Below are 13,685 nucleotides of genomic sequence, written 5' to 3'. Positions count from 1 at the left end.
GTGTTAGAAAACAATCCACTCGTCTCAATCCAATGCAATGGCGTCTAACCTAGGAATCATTTTTCCAATCAATTTGCGGATGCAAAAAATAGCAATACAATCGGCCTGTACGAGTTATAGTCGTTTACCCTGTTTTTGGATGGCGATCATCTCAACTTGTCTCCAGTCTTTCTGAATCCTTTTCAACTGATTGATTTGACAGGAACATTTCGGCCATCGAACAGTACTCGCAAAGCTTTAAACAGTACTCTTTAAACTCTCGCTATTACTCATGAAGTGACCAGAATGACCTATCTTTGTCACTCTTTGTACGGTTTTTTGAGAGAGTCATAGAACACAGCTCATTTCGTTTGACTGAATCGTTCAAAGCCTTAAAGTCACCAAACAGCTAATTGTATTCCCGGAACTTGTTTAGTACCTGACGTAGGGTAAACATCTGATCCGTTGTGGAGCGACCCTAACGAAAACCTGCTTGGTACTCGCCAACGAAGGACTCCGCTAACGGTCTCAATCTGCAACCATATCAATTAAATTTTTAATAATACTTTATGATTTTTGTTAAGTAACTTAGAAGTGTGTAGAAGAATCAAAAAATATGCACACTCATTGCTGTAACTATCATCCAAAATGATAAATTCCAAAACGACATGAAAGTTTCTTAAAATATTTTGTGTTTGATCCGTATTTTTTCAACAATAACAGGATGATGAACACTCAAACGTAGAAGTTAGTTTTTTACTAATAGAATATAAAACTCCCATTTGTTTCGACTGGAACTGCATGTTCGACCTAGTGTCCAGTTATTTCTCTTTCATCGAAAAAGCATTCTTCTCGAACTTATCACGTTTACAAAGCCTAACAATACAGAACTGCCCCAGAAACAGTAAAAATCACAACTCGAACCGTCACACTCTAACGGTTGAGAGCAGTGGAAAAACATTCTACTGTCAGTGTTATTCTTAGCGGCCATTGACTTGCACTGGAAACTAACGAAGCAAGTTTTGTTTTTCGAGCTGGCCAACTTCTGGCTGCCTACCCGCGCACGCTGTGCCGTACATCTACTACTTACTTTTGACCAAGTTCGATCTCGCCCTTCCACATCCATCCAACCAACCCAACAGCATCAAACCAAAACAGAAAATCAACTCAGCAACAATATTTTTCACTCTCGACTCCCATCGAATGAATACTGTCAGATTCTTGTTTGCATTCGCTTTGCCTATCAAGCTTTTCTTCTATGTTTTCTCGACATCCAGCTTCCTCGGCTGCTATTTTCAGTTCATCGTTTTCGACAATGTACGCGTTTCGGTCCATATCGTTTTTCCTCCTTTACCAAGCAAACACACCACCCGCCCTGCTAATTTTCTGCACTTTCCTCCACTGCACTATGCCCAAGTCATTCCGCTCGTCTCCATATGGGGCGCGGGCATCATTTTTCTGATTACTTGTCACACGAACGGCTCACCGCATACATCAAGAGTCGGGCAAGGAAAATTTTCTCTAAACTTTTCACTTTATCTTTCCCCGTACGAATTGCATTCCCGAATGGCCAAACTACCAACTGGCACGGGTTTCACCACATAACAGCTGCCACTTGCGAATTGACAAAGCGAAAAACGACGATTTTTTCACATACGCACATATACCGCTCGACTTGGGCGGAGGTCATCGACGTTTTCCCGGAAATTTTCCACCTCTGCGTCGAGTTCGTCTCGAATTTGGCACCTGCTATTGGCACAAACTGAACAACAGATTCAATATTGCACATCCATTTTCGACGACGACGACGACGACGACGGTTTCATTCAGTTTTCTTCCGACTCACTAGTAGAAGAGGTCCCGAACAGTACGGTTTACATTGCAGAGCACAGCGCGGAGGCCATCGAACAGAGCCTAGTGGCCAGCGGAAATGAACGCACCAGTCAGCAGCAGCAGCAGCAGCACTCGTACTACACGCACACACGCATCCGGTGGGGCCGCACTGAAAATCTCAAATATTTCACCTACATATTCTTCCTAATTTAGAATAGTATTTTGCTCGTAGATTTCGACTCAAGCAAGCCTCTCACTCAATCTGATGCTCATTCTCGCTCTCTATCGCGGCGGCCGCGGCGGTTATGTGAGCGGGATCGAACTTTCATTCGAATGTATTTGCTGCTGCTCTGCTTGCTTGCTATGCTGCTGTGCTGTGCTGGCAAGAGACGACAGATGATGAGGAGATGAAGCCGACCGATCCGACAGTGATCCCACAAATTGTGCAACCCGTTTTGGGCGGTCGGATGGACTCAGTTCAGAAGAAAAGGAAAGTCGAAAAATAAGTTTACGGAGAAACAAGAAAAAATACCTAATTTACACAATTATTTTTGCTTCGACTGGTACAAAACGGTCGTACCGCAAGTGAAGGTTTTGTTATCAATAGTATGAATGGGTCAATTCGTAAAAATTATGTTAAAAATTTACAAGCTTAAAATTACATTTTATTCTTGTTAAGCTTTTAATGTATAATAATCGGGGATGTTCTCACTCTTAGCAAACATTTCGCAAAATTTAAGACATTTGAAAAATGAGGGTTAATCTTAGACAATCTTTTGAAAAAACAACTTAGAAATTTATGAAACTAGGTTAACAAAGAAATTAAAATTCTTAAATTTTCGCAACTTTGCAATCAATTCTATGCAACACGCATAAATTTCGAACAGCAATGGGAAACCTGATCCTTATTTCTTATTTATTTATTACATCAACAGACTTACATGGCCCTAATGATGGTCTAACTTCTTAAAACTAGTGGTCAAAAGTATAAATAGTAATAAATTCACATAAATATAATTAAACGGATAGACAAGTTAATTGGACCGGCTGAAGAAGCGGTTGAATAGTTCACGAACAGTTTGGCGCGATAGATGGAAATCGAATATGAATGCTACTTTGTCAAACGTCCTCTGGAGACCGCAGAGAGTCCCATATTTGCTCGTATATTAGTTCGTACGGTGGTATGACGTCCTCAGCATAGCAGTATTTCGAAGGGATCTAGGCTGCACATTAAGGTCGATTCGCTCTAGAAGTTGAGGGCAATCTATTTTGGCTCGCAGCAGGGCTTTAGATGTATCTCTCCGTGTAGAGAGAGTATCTAGGTGGATCATCTTGCATCGATTTTCGTAGCTCGGTAAGTGATGCGGATTTCGCCAGGGCAGCCGACGAAGAGCAAAACGCAGAAAGCGGCGCTGGACGGCTTCGATTCGTTCAGAACTGTTGTGGTAGTTCGGGTTCCAAACCGCAGAATCCAGAATCGATCTGACCAAGGAGCAGTATAATGATTTTAACCAGTATACGTCGGTGAAACTTTTGGCGATTCTAAAAATGAATCCCATGGTCCTAGAGGATTTGTTGACGATATAAGATACACGCTGTCTGAATGTTAGCTTTGTATCGAAGATTACTCCTAGGTCTCTGATATGATCGACCCGCTCGATAGTGCTCGATAGCAGCGTGTAGTTGAAAATAACAGCATCTTTTTTACGTGAGAAGAATATTACAGAGCACTGGATTTACAACCATTCTGTTTAAGGTACACCAATTAGCGAAGACATCCAGCTGGCGCGGATACGGGAAAATATTTTCAGATCATCGGCATATGATAACCTTGGTTCTTCAAGCACGAGGTTCACGTCGTTGAAATAGAGCAGACATATGAGCGGTCCGAGATGACTACCCTGCGGAATACCTGAGGCGGCGCAGAATGTGCTGGATCTACAATCACCGATGGCAACCATCAGCTGACGATATGTTAGATAAGAACGGAGCCATTGCAGGAAGGTTACGCCTATCCCAAGCCTTTCGAATTTAGCGATTGCGATTACGTAATTGAGCTTATCAAAGGCGGCTGACAGGTCGGTATATATGTCGTCGGTTTGTGTCATTGCAGACATGTTGTCGACGATGTGCGTAGTAAGGCACAGCAAATTAGTGGTAGTGGATCGACAAGGGAGGAATCCATGCTGATCCGCGCTCAAATATTCCTTGCAATGTGAAAAAAGTGGCTCCAAAACGATTAGCTCGAACAATTTCGAGATGGCACTCAACGAGGTAATTCCTCGGTAATTGTCCATATCTCGCTCGCTGCCTTTTTTGTGCACAGGAAACATATAACCAGATTTCCAGCAAGACGGAAAAATACCGCTGGAGATGGACTTCTGGAATACGAGCTGTAACGATCTAGCCAAACAAGAGATGTGCTTCTTCAGGAGAGCGGACGGAATTCCATCAGGCCCGGGGTTGAAAGAGGACTTCAGTTGCGTAGCGGCAATGGAGATCATCTCGGTGTTTATCCCCAGATTACTTAGAGCTTGACCGTACGATGGGACGTTCCTTGCAGCGCAGTCGACATCGTCGCTGGTAAAGCTTTCATGACTAAACACACTAGCAAACTTTTCAGCGAATAAGCTGCATGTGTCTGTAAAATTCGAGGCAGTTTCGTCGCGATAGATCATAGAGGAGGGCAGCCCGCATTCCTTGCGTTGTTCGTTCACAAACTTTCAGAAAGCTTTGGGGTGCGACCTGAATTTCCTCTGAATCCTACGTCGATATTACTGAAAACAAACGCGAGTGACTCGCTTGAACTCGTGATTTACTCTAACGTAGTGATGCTGTAGTGAGAGCGTACGGTGTCTGGAAAAGTTTCGTAGAGCGGCTCTTTTCAGTGATTTGATTTGTCGCCATTCACACGTTTGCCAAGGAGCACGTGATTCGGAACGACTTACTTTTTTCGGGACATGTCTATCAATGACATACGACAAAACATTTGAAATGATTTGGGGGGCAGTATCGGCATCACGATCTAACGATCATGTTATCCCAATCCATTGATAATAGGAAGGCTACGATGCTGCGATGATCTGCTCTGAAAAAATCGTACGTAACAGCAGCGATGGTGGTGTCAAGATCGCTAGTATAGTTGTCTTCCACAGAGATGATTAACGGAGGATGATGAGGTACATCTTTAACTAAAGGCAGTGGAGTTGTTGAGAGGAATGGTGCGGCATCTTGTATTGAAACAGAGAAACAGAGGTCCAGGCAGCGGTTATGCTCGTTAACGACGTGATTGATTTCTGACAGGTAGGCGGCACTGTAACTGTCGAGAATACTGATAGCACCAGTGTGGGGTACAGAAAGAGTTGGGTCGGGATACAGGAAACCGCCTTGCGATTGCTTCCACGTTATATCAGGCAGATTGTAGTCCCCCAGTATCATAATCTGATCGACTGGAGCATCCCACATCACAGCGAAGACAGATTCGCAGTGCGTATTGATAAGAGCGATGTCACGAGTCCGGTCAGGCGCGATATACACAACGCATAAAGTTCCGATCATGTAGCGCAACTGAAATCCAGGTCTGCTCCAAACAATCCCAATCCTTGTTGTCTATAGCAGTCGCTTTTAATTCCTGACGAACTGCTAACAGAACACCCTCTCCAGTTGATTTCCGGCTGTTTTGCGGATTTCTGTCACAGCGAAAAACTTCATAGTCGGAGCCGAACACTTGACTAGAAAGTGTACGTGAGTCAAGCCAGGTCTTGGTTATTAAGACGATGATATCAACGCTCAGATCGGAAACGGCTATACGATAGTCAGTGACACGAGAATTCATGCCACCTACATTTTGGTAGAAGATCACATGCTGTCTTCGGTCTGGTAGCTCGCGGGAGATTACGGTCGTCAAGGAATCGGCAGTTCTGCGTCGTCCCTGGAAGGCAGGAGCGTTGGCATCTAATGGCCTAGAAACGCAAAGTGGCTCAGTGATGCGATATGGGCTAGCAAATTTGTACTTGTCGTGAGTGCAATTTTGGAAACCCCGTTCCCCGCAACCGCACGTAGGACCAGAACGGCTGTTGAACGCTGACAGAAAAGGCGCGACTACGGCGGGGGGGTCGGTTGTTCCCAAAAAGCTAGAATCGGTGCGTCCCGTTTGGCCAAGTGCCTGGATTAAGTGTGATGCTGCGATATGTTATATCCTTACCAATTTTGCCCAGCCCAATCCACAATGAAGAGCGGAATAACAACTCTAAACGAGCTGGTAATATGGTTTGTACTGACCCAGAGGGCTATATCAGGGGCCCAAGTGGTGCTAATGGTAAACAGAACTCAGGTTCGGACAATACCAATAACCTCGGTCCCGTGCCCTTCAACAAGCTATGGATATTCTGATGGTACTGCTGGTCATTCTGAAGGCATCAAAGGCTCGGCTATGAATGCCGAGAAACAGCCAGGAACACAAACAGGACAGGAGACCACACCAATCAGAGGGATGATAGAATGCCCAGAAGAATGGAATCAGCAAAAAAGCAGAATACAGTGAAATTCATCTAGGTGAACCTTCACCACGCCACGCCAAGGAAGCAAAGAGCGTCCTATGCAGAAGGTTCATCCACGAAAACTTGGCCGTAGCTCTAGTGCAACAGTCATAGTTCAGCAATAATAGGATTCTAAGTTCTAAGCTCTAATCTCTACACAAATATGTAAACTTCTTTATGATAGCACTCAGACTGCTTCAAGCAATTCTTATAGAGGAAAATATTAAAAATAACTACGGCCAGTTTACAACCGATTCTCAGGAACTGCTTAGCATCATCATAGACACACACTTTGCCGACTCAACTCAAATGTCTTCCGATGCCGCACAGGACTTAAACGCAACTCAATCTAGGGCCAGTTAGATACTAGGATACATTTCTAACAAGAGGTGATAACTCCCCGTCACCTTCGTTCCGAATGCTCGGAAACGTGACAGGACAGGTCACAAAGCATACAAGCCAATTATGTAACTTGGAGGAACTAAGTGTAAACCTTTTTAAAACAGTCATAACACTATTTACAAGATACAGAAAATACAGTTTAACAGCTTTAAATTCGACCAATCATCTGTAGTATACAATTTCAGAAAGCAAACCATGCTCTTTGGACTTGCAGCAATAATTTTGGTAAAAGGTTAGGACTTATACCGAGGATAATTCACTGAATTTATTCGACAACTGTGGAACCCAGATTAACATATGCTTCACTAGCTAGCCTGGTGGTTTAAAACTAGGGTATGTTGCTACTTCGTCGTAGTTGCCTATTCCCGTCCTATCCAACACATATTATTAAAAATATCAGCGATTTTTATGACAAACAATGCAAAATTAGTTATTTCTTAATATTTTAGTTTGTTGACAGTCATACGCGATCAATCAAAGCGAGCTGAGATCTATTTAAATGCTTTTTTTTTCATTAAAGAGTTCCTAGCAACCAAATTTTCTACGTTTTTTCGAGCGACGGAAGAAGAACATGTCGACTAATCGTTTTAATTTCCGTCATTCATAAATGAAAATAACTCACGCAACGCATTGTCGTTATTCTGCAGCCGGGAAAACTTGCATGACCTGCAGAAATTTTACAGAATAACATTTGTCATGCCGTCCTACAAAAATACATGCGCGCTAGCTACGTAAACATTATTGTGATTTTTAGTTCGGACGATGAAAAATTTTGGTAGACGAATTTTGAAACGATACAACGAATTTAAGAAATAAAGTCAGTTGCGTAATTTCAATAAAATGCTTCAATAATCGTTTTTTGGTGAATTCAAAAAGCACGGATCGGAAGATAAGTGTGTTTGAGTCAAATCAGCACAAGAACTTTTGGAGTATTCACCTAAGAAACGATGAAAATTAGAGTGGCTTTCCGTACTACGACGGGAATTAGAAATAAACCCTGCATAAATCAGGATCACTCTTGTCTTACACCGCTGGTTCCAAAGTTAGTAAATCTACCGGAGCTGGGTAGTCACTCAGCAGAACAGGAACAGCAGGGACAGGCAGAAACATTTCAACTTGTACAAATATATTCACAAAACTCGAAGCTGATAAGCTAATTGCATCAAACAAGAACCAAAAAATTCGGCAAGCATTTAGGACAGAAACCCATACATGTACGAGTACGTGCCTAAAGCCTAAAGACTAATGACGGCAACATGTCACAGACATTTTCTCCGATTTACAGATTACTGGAGTAGAGCTTACCTTTATACAAGGATTTAAGGTGATACTTGAGACCATTTCAAGTGGGTACAATAGCGATACAGAAAAGCTTGCCGCTTAGGAAAGGAAACGGACCAAGTTTATGTTGATCTATATGGCTGACACCCAATGTCACAGACACTTCACAACTTATACACGGGGTAGAGGTAGTAAACCATACACTTGCAGTGGGGCAACTTTCAGAGGATGAGTGGAAAGACAAGATTATCTGCCCTATCTACACGGCGACAAGCTGGATTGTGAGAACTATCGAGTGATCACTATGCTGAATGCCGCCCAAAAAGTTTTGTCCCAAGTCATCTTCCATCGACTATCGCCAATAGCCAATAGATTTTTGGGAAGTTATCAGGCCAACTTCACGGAGGGTCAATCTACTTAACTTTAGACCAAATCTTCACCATGCGACAGATCCTCCGCGAAATCGTGCCGCGAATTCCGAGTCCCCACGCATCCTGTTCATTGATTTCAAAGCCGTATATTATAGTATTTCCAATTATACTACGCAGGTCTTGTCATAAGACGTTAGGCCAGCTAAGTCATTACGACCAGAAAACTCATACTTAATTAGAAAATTATCTTAGTAAAATATGGTAATTCCGACGTAGACTAGTTTATGATTCTCTGATGATTCTTTTATGATCCTTTAATGATTCTACGATGATACTTTGATAATTGATTTGATGATTGTTGATTCTTGATTTATTCCTTGTAGATGTTTTGATGATTCTGTGGTGATTCTCGATGATTCCTTGCCGATTTTATCATGAGTCTCTGATGATTATTTGGTGACTCTTTGAAGGTTACTTAAGGTGAAATTAGCAGTCACCGATTCTGCCAATTTCAAAAGCAGTTTTTTTGTTTTTACAATAACTGTTTATGAAAATATATTCGCTGTGTTCAGATTGACAAGAAGAAAGCCGTATTTACATTTTTTCAAACAGAACCCCGCTTTTGGGACCAAAAACTGCTTACCAAATTGGGCTCTCCAACGAAAAGTTAATGACTGCTAATTTCCCGTTAATGATTCTTTGTTAATTCTTTAATAATTCTTTGATAACTCTTTAATTTGATAAACCTTTAAAAATTGTTGGATTGTTTAATAATTTAATAATTGTCTGATCATTCTTTGATGGGTTTTTGATGATTCTGTGATTCTTAAATGATTCTCTGATGATCCTTTAATGATCTTGTGAGCATTTAATTTTTTATGAGTTTATTGATTTTTCAAAGATTCTTTTATGATTCTGGTCGAAGAACTGGTCGCAGTGGTCCAAGGTCCCCAACAAGGAAAAAAAAAATGATTCTTTGATTATTCCTTGTCGATTTTTTGATGAGTCTCTGATGATGTTTGGCGATTCTTTGCAGATTACTGGCAATGGTCAACGATTGATTGACGACGAGTAAATAAATTTTTTTTTGTTAATTCTTTAACAATTCTTTAATTTGATGATAGTTTGAAGATTCTTTGATAATTTAACAATTGTTTGATCATTTTTTGATGGGTTTTCGATGATTCTTTGATGACTTTATAGTTGTTCATAAATTTTTGGCTATTCTTTAACGATTCTTTGACAGTTCTGGAGCATTTTCTAATCCTTGAGGGTTTTTGATGATTTGATGCTGTCTAACAAGCCAGTCGTCGTATGTTCGAAAATTGGCTGGGTGAGGTTGTTAGAGTCAATAGGATCGTAGCACTAACCCCGCAATTGTCCTGTACTCTAACAGCTTTCGCAGCCAGCTGTTAAAAAAACAGGTTATGTTTCGATAACAGAATGTAGTACCTAGGCTTTGGTTAAATTATTATCTGGTGATTCTTTAATTAATTTTTAATGATTCTCTGACGCCTTCCAGTTGGTCTCGAGGTATGATGCTGGCCTAATAAGCCAGTGGTCATATGTTCGAATCCCGACTGGGAGAGGCTTAGAGGTTAGAGTCAATAGGATCGTAGTAACTAGCCCTGCAATTGTCCTGCACTCTAACAGCTGGCTGCGAAGTCTGTCGTATAAAAACAGAAGGTCAAGTTTCGATAACGGGATGTAGCACCTAGGCTTTGCTTTGCTTTGATTCTCTAGCAGGGATGGTTCGATCACTTTGACTCAATTTTGATTCATTTAACAGTACCGTCTCAGCCGAGCAAAATTTGACAAAGTTGTATATGGGGCATTTGTAGAACAAGTTATTATCTACAATTTTGATGAATAAAGTTTAGCTGTATCTTTTGTAGTTACGATGCTACAATGCTAGTACCTCATTAGTGACTAAATGAGCGTTCACTTAGTTACGAATGAGGTACTAACATTGTAGCTCCGTAACTACAAAAGATACAGCAAAACTTTATTCCCCAAAATTGTAGATAATAACCAGTTCTACAAATGTCCCTTACATAACTTTACCAAATTTTGCTCGACTGAAACGGTACTGTCAAATGAATCAAAATTGAGTCAGTGATCGAACCATCCCTGTTCTCTGGTGTTTTGACGATACTTTGATGAACTTTGGTCGATAACTCTTCGACAATTATTGATGATTGTTTGAAGAATTTTAAATAATTTTTAACTATTCTTTAATAATTTTTGTTGATTTTTTGATGATGCACTGATGATTTTTTAGTGATTTTGATGATTCTTTGAAGATTTTCTATTGATTCTTTGGTATTTCAATGATTCTTTGATAATTTTATGACGATTCTGATGATTTTTCAATAATTCATTGCTGATTCCTGAAACCTGGATAACGTTTTGATGCTTCTTTGATGAATCTTTAATTCTGGTCTGATTTTTGAATAGGTCCTAACTGCAAATGAGAGATTCTCTTCATGTCTCCTCTCTTACACTTTTATTACGGCTGCATAAATGCATTTCAATTCAATTTTTCCAAACAGTTAACTAGCTTATGACCATAACTACCATTTCATTGCTACCATTTCGTTGCTACCATTTCATCGTTGTGATGGCGTATAAGAGGAGACATGAAGAGAATCAGTAAATCGCAGTTAGAACCTATTCAAAAATCAGACCAGAATTATTTTTTGTTGGCTCTTTAATTTTTTAAAAATTACTTGGGTAATTTTTCAATGATTCTCAGTGATATTGTAAGTTTTTCACTAATTTTTGTTTTCTTTTTTTTTTGTTATGATTCTGTGATAATTCTTGAGATTTTTTGATAATTTTTTAATGATTTCTTAATGACTCTCTCAATAATTCTTTGATGGTTGGTCTTTGGTGATTTTGTAATAAAATTTTTACTATTTTGATGTTTTTTGTTGACGATTTGTTGATGAATCTTAATTGTTCTCTGATGATTTCTTTCCAATATATGTATTATCGAAAGTTGTAGATTCTATGATTATTTTTTGAAGATTTATTCTATTTCATAGAAACCTCGGAGTTGATCAAGTAAAACCTTGGTAAGTTTTTATTAAAATATTTTTAACTCATTGACTATCTTAATGATACACTTAGTCTGTGGATAAACGGTCTTAAGAGAAAATCCATATTTTAACAAACCTACTGGGTAATTATGCAGAACGTCAGCATAATTAGCACCAAAAATCATGTGCAAAATTATTATTTCTTGACGGCATTGTTAACAATGACTGTTAACAAATAGTTTCAAAAACTTCTATATTTTTACGCTAAAACTGTTTTCCCTAAGCACATCTCTGTTAAAACGTTTGGGAAGAAAAATAGTAAAAGAGGGAACGCACCACAACTACAAACGAACATTATCCCATACAAATCGCACCAAATAATACAATCAATTAAATTAATCTATGTTTCAGGGAAAAGTTTACTGAAAAAAATATTTGTTCTATTTCTTTTACGAAAAAAGGTATTCAAAATTATATTAGAAAATCAACCATTAATGTTTTATTTCAAGCTGTTCAAAACTTTGTTATTATGTACCTTAAGTTATGTTCGAAACTGCATCCACGGCAACAACCACCAATACTCCGAAACAAGCGCCCGAAACGACTTTTCTTCACAGATTCTGATTCTCACAAACACACGCGTAGGGAAAAATCTGGATATCCCGCTTTCCTTTCCTTTTTTTTCTTCGACCAAATTTCGACAGCTCGTACGGTAAAAAGGATAATACCGATCACTATTTGCTCCGTTGGTTCCGAAAAACTAACAATCCACTATCAAATCTATCAATTCAGGGAACAAGCGAACATCGCACTGGGAAACGAGATTCACATCCGTTGGTTCGTTCGTGTGTTATTCCCGTCTTCGACCGTGCAGGAATGAAGGGTTCACCTTTTTTCTCCAATTTCATCTGCTTCTTGCGCTGTGATATCCAGCTGTGTGCACTATGTTCCCATTGTACTACACCCCACACACAGAGCAAAAATTATAAACGAACCACACTCGCGCGACCATCCGCCAGAGAAAAAACACAACACATCCAACATCCGCTGGCTCGTACGGGAGACTGACTGACTGCTCGAAAAAAATGGGGATTTTGATTTTCAGTGCGAGGAGCTGTGAGGTTGCGAGAGCGCGTTCATGCAACATGAGAGTACGAGCAGCGAGCGCAACCGTGAAGAGATACACAGACAATCAGATATCTCTCATAGAATCGCTCTTGCTGCACACAACAAAAATGCGGGTGCAACACTTACAACGATAACAAATGATACTTTGTTCGAATCACTGTGGGCCAGGGCCCATGGTGTTGTGTAATCAATTCGAAGGAATAAATAAACTAAGGCTGTTTTGAACTCAACTAAGTAGCTGGAAATTAATCTGTCATGGTTCACGAAAATAGGGCGAGAATCTTGGCGAGAATCGAGCAAAAACCGGCGAATATGAACGATTTTAAGGCTGTGAACGTGTGAACCATTTGGCGAAATATTTCTCGCGTAAGTTTTCAAAAGGTTCTAAGTAACAATGAGTAATTCCCCGATGCGCCTCTGCTCTCTTGAGCTTATTATTATTGCGGTGATGCAAATGCACTTGAATGCATTTGCATTATTCCACCTTTTCGCGTGCTTTGGCGGCTAGTGGGTAAAACCTTCGGAAAATATTAGCATGCTTTTGGCAACTCTGCTCATGTCAAGTTGACATTCCATGAAAAGTTAAACTCAGGCTGTACCCACCAGCCGTCATTAGCGCTAGTAGAATGCTGGATAGTAACGTGATGATATCCAGCTTTCCACGAGCCATAATGGCAGCTGATAGGTACAACTTTAACATTCAATGCAGGAGCGGTTACTACACTCAAAATAAAGATCACGTCGAAATTACGGGAAAAGTTGATTGAATATTTTCTATCGAAACTTTTCCCGTGCTATTTTCGTGAATTCCGCGTAGTTTTGCATTAGTGTGGGTGCATTTACGCGGAAATCAGATAGATGTTATTTATTGTATTGTATTATCGACCTTTTCGCGTGCGTAATGGCGGCTAGTGGGTACAGCTTTCGGAAAACGTTAGCATGGCTTTGGCAACTTTGTTTACGTCAGATTGATATTTCCAGCCTTGATTGTTGTTCTAGAACTTCTAAGCGTACGTGAGCGGGGTTCCCAAAAGCAAATAAACGTTGTTGAAAAGTGTACCCACTAGCCGCCATTAGGCACGCGAAAAGGTGGATTGTATCCAATAGAGCTT

General features: G+C 40.3%; 1 protein-coding gene across 1 annotated transcript in view; it reads right to left on the bottom strand.

The window, feature by feature from the left end:
- Positions 1-12,474, bottom strand: part of LOC128734659 (uncharacterized) — a 106,996-nt gene extending 94,522 nt beyond the window's left edge. Inside the window, exon 1 of the mRNA XM_053828950.1 lies at positions 11,981-12,474. The gene's annotated coding sequence lies outside the window, so the exon portion shown is untranslated. The remainder of the gene's footprint in view (positions 1-11,980) is intronic.
- Between the last annotated feature and the right edge of the window lie 1,211 nt (positions 12,475-13,685).

This window comes from Sabethes cyaneus, chromosome 2, assembly GCF_943734655.1.
Source record: "Sabethes cyaneus chromosome 2, idSabCyanKW18_F2, whole genome shotgun sequence".
NCBI lineage: Eukaryota > Metazoa > Arthropoda > Insecta > Diptera > Culicidae > Sabethes > Sabethes cyaneus.
Note: the sequence above shows the minus strand (reverse complement) of the source record. Positions and strands in the feature narration are given on the sequence as shown.